The 3,939-nt window shown below is 50.7% G+C and overlaps 1 non-coding gene across 1 annotated transcript; it reads left to right on the top strand.

The window, feature by feature from the left end:
- The first annotated feature begins 2,113 nt into the window (after positions 1 to 2,113).
- On the top strand, positions 2,114 to 2,300 carry LOC130292097 (U2 spliceosomal RNA). Its single transcript, XR_008848080.1, has one exon. It is a non-coding gene; the product is annotated as a U2 spliceosomal RNA (small nuclear RNA).
- The last annotated feature ends 1,639 nt before the right edge of the window (positions 2,301 to 3,939 follow it).

Here is a 3,939-nt window from a genome sequence, read left to right as displayed (position 1 = left end):
CAGTGGACCAATCCAGGGTTGGGGAATGAAGTTGAAGCCAGGGAAGTCCAAGGAGAATTTCAGAAGTGCAATTGGGGAGGACCAAAAGTTCAATCCTCTCGTGATGAGATCCGATGCACATTAGAAGGGGCTCCGTGCGGAAACGTATGGTACAGTCCAATCTTTCATTGTTTACACAATTGATGTAGAGGGGTCTGGCGAGACTGGTCACCGGGATGTTGAACCTGTTGACGAGAGAGGTCAAAATAAAATTTCCTGCAGATCCGGAGTCCAAGAAGGCCATAGTAGAGAAGGAGAAGGCAGAGGCAGATATCCGCACAGGCACAGTAAGACGTGGAGAAGCAGAGTAGACATCAAGGACTGTCTCACTTTTGTGCGGAGTCAGCGTACGTCTTTCCAGGCGGGGAGGACGGATAGGACAATCCTTCAGGAAGTGTTCGGTACTAGCACAGTACAGGCAGAGATTCTCCATGCGGCGTCGTGTCCTCTCTTGAGGTGTCAGGCGAGACCGGTCGACCTGCATAGCCTCCACGGCGGGAGGCACAGGAACAGATTGCAGGGGACCAGAGGAGAGAGGAGCCGGGGAGAAGAAACGCCTCGTGCGAACAGAGTCCATATCCTGGCGGAGCTCCTGACGCCTTTCGGAAAAACGCATGTCAATGCGAGTGGCTAGGTGAATGAGTTCATGTAGATTAGCAGGGATTTCTCGTGCGGCCAGAACATCTTTAATGTTGCTGGATATGCCTTTTTTAAAGGTCGCGCAGAGGGCCTCATTATTCCAGGATAATTCTGAAGCAAGAGTACGGAATTGTACGGCATACTCGCCAACGGAAGAATTACCCTGGACCAGGTTCAACAGGGCAGTCTCAGCAGAAGAGGCTCGGGCAGGTTCCTCAAAGACACTTCGGATTTCCGAGAAGAAGGAGTGTACAGAGGCAGTGACGGGGTCATTGCGGTCCCAGAGCGGTGTGGCCCAAGACAGGGCTTTTCCAGACAGAAGGCTGACTACGAAAGCCACCTTAGACCTTTCAGTGGGAAACTGGTCCGACATCATCTCCAAGTGCAGGGAACATTGGGAAAGAAAGCCACGGCAAAACTTAGAGTCCCCATCAAATTTATCCGGCAAGGATAGGCGTAGACCAGAAGCGGCCACTCGCTGCGGAGGAGGTGCAGGAGCTGGCGGAGGAGATGATTGCTGAAGCTGTGGTAGTAACTGCTGTAGCATAACGGTCAGTTGAGACAGCTGTTGGCCTTGTTGCGCTATCTGTTGTGACTGCTGGGCGACCACCGTGGTGAGGTCAGCGACAACTGGCAGAGGAACTTCAGCGGGATCCATGGCCGGATCTACTGTCACGATGCCGGCTGGCAGGTAGTGGATCCTCTGTGCCAGAGAGGGATTGGCGTGGACCGTGCTAGTGGATCGGTTCTAAGTCACTACTGGTTTTCACCAGAGCCCGCCGCAAAGCGGGATGGTCTTGCTGCGGCGGTAGTGACCAGGTCGTATCCACTAGCAACGGCTCAACCTCTCTGGCTGCTGAAGATAGGCGCGGTACAAGGGAGTAGACAGAAGCAAGGTCGGACGTAGCAGAAGGTCGGGGCAGGCAGCAAGGATCGTAGTCAGGGGCAACGGCAGGAGGTCTGGAACACAGGCTAGGAACACACAAGGAAACGCTTTCACTGGCACGATGGCAACAAGATCCGGCAAGGAAGTGCAGGGGAAGTGAGGTGATATAGGGAAGTGCACAGGTGATCAGACTAATTGGAACCACTGCGCCAATCAGCGGCGCAGTGGCCCTTTAAATCGCAAAGACCCGGCGCGCGCGCGCCCTAGGGAGCGGGGCCGCGCGCGCCGGGACAGGACCGACGGAGAGCGAGTCAGGTACGGGAGCCGGGGTGCGCATCGCGAGCGGGCGCTACCCGCATCGCGAATCGCATCCCGGCTGGAGGCGGTATCGCAGCGCCCCGGGTCAGTGGATCTGACCGGAGCGCTGCAGTGAGGAGAGTGTAGCGAGCGCTCCGGGGAGGAGCGGGGACCCGGAGCGCTCGGCGTAACAGTTGTGTGTTACAGAAAGTTTGAAATGCTAGTTTTGAAAGTATTGTTTTGAGTACTTTCATCCCTTATCTGAGGGTTTAAAAAAAAATAAAAATCTGTTCTTATCAGTTTAATATCTGATACGTCCCCTATCTGGGGACCATATATTAAATGGATTTTTGAGAACGGGGGCTGATTTCGAAGCTTGCTTCCGTCGCCCTATGCATTGACCCGATATGGCAGTATCTTCGGGTACAGTGCACCAGCCCCTTACAGGGTTAAAAAGAAAGATTCCTACTTTCATTTCTACCTGCTTGCTGGCTAGCCAGCTAGCCAGCCCTGTGGGCCTTGCTGCTGCTGCAGCCGAAAAACAAAAGGTGGTGCTGCTGCTGCTTGTGTCTGGCCGCTGTTGGAGTGTCCAGGCACAGGACTTCTGCTGCTGCTGACTAAATGGCCTCCTTAATTGGATCATCTGAGCAGCCAGCACACCTGTGCAGGTATAGCATGACATGATAGGCAGCTGTCTTATAGCGGGTGGGTGCTGAATGTTCCTAATTGACATAACATGGGGGGTCTACTGGCTGTTCACACAGGTGTGTCAGTGCTGTACATTGACCATGCATTGCTTCTGTGGTATTGCAAAGGCAAAGACAAATGCTTCCGGCCATCCATTGCACTAATGGATTGGTCATCAGCTGGCTGTCTATGTCCCGCATCAATATAGACCAAAGTACAGAGGGTTAGGCTATGCTATTGTGCACCTACCTAATGCATCAGAAGGTGCGAGGCCCTTGCTAAATTCTGTGCACAGACTTTGAGATCTATGCTTTAGACTGTATCTAAACCTGCTCCAACACGGACTGACATTCTGGCCTACTTTTAGCCGATGCGACTTGTCTGTCGCTGAACAGTCGCTTTTTATGTATTCAGCACCTATGTATAATGTTGTAAAAATGCTCTAGAAGCTAAAGTCGCAGAAATGTCACACATATTTGGCCTGCAACTTTCTGTGCGACAAATTCAGACAGGAAAAATCAGTATAAATCCTTAGAAAATTAACCCCCAGTGTCTCCATCTGCTGGCGGTATTGAATAAGCATTGCTGCACTGATAGGGTATGCATTAGACGAAAAAAAAGAAGAAAAAGAAGAATAATACGCCCAGAAAAGAGGCGAAAAGGAGAAAAATGTGAAAAAACTTGAAAAAAAAGTAAGAGGAAGAGAAGGGAAAAAAAGGTGGAAATGGGTTTAAAAGTGATTTCGGCGGAGAAATATATATATATATATATTTATATATATATACGCACACACACACACATATATATAAACGTATTCCCTGTTGAGATATTGCAGCCGCTGCTGTGTCCAGGCCCAGGAGCCTTAGCACTGTGCTGTGATGTCACTCAATACCACTGACATCACTAGGTGTAAACAACATCTCACCTTTGCTGTGTATGTGACTATGGAGCTGGTTGGTGATGTCGTCTATTATGGCCTTCATAGAAGCAACAGGAGATTGTTGCATCCATCTAGAACCCTTAGAACTACAGTGCTATGATGTCACTCACTTCCACAGGCCTTGCAGAGTGTAAACAACAACAACCCAGCTTTGTCGTGTATGTAACCATAGGGATTGTGATGTCGCCTAGAACCTTCACAGCAGCGACAGCTTTATGAGGAGCATCAGCACTGCTCTGCCTGAGCAGAACCATCACCGCCATAGGTTGTCAAATAACCCGGATTTAACCCACACAAGTAAGTCCAATAGGGTGCAGGCATGTCCTCTATGCTTACAGCTTCCCGTGGGTGTTGGTTTGATACCGTTTGGGGACAGCCAAGGAGGCATCTGCAGGCAACAAAGGTAGGTGTGTGCTTGTGTGTGTGTTTCCTATGCAGATCCTAAGCCCAG

Source organism: Hyla sarda, chromosome 9 (assembly GCF_029499605.1).
Source record: "Hyla sarda isolate aHylSar1 chromosome 9, aHylSar1.hap1, whole genome shotgun sequence".
Lineage (NCBI taxonomy): Eukaryota > Metazoa > Chordata > Amphibia > Anura > Hylidae > Hyla > Hyla sarda.
The sequence above is the reverse complement of the archived record's forward strand: the minus strand, read 5'-3'. Positions and strand labels throughout refer to the sequence as shown.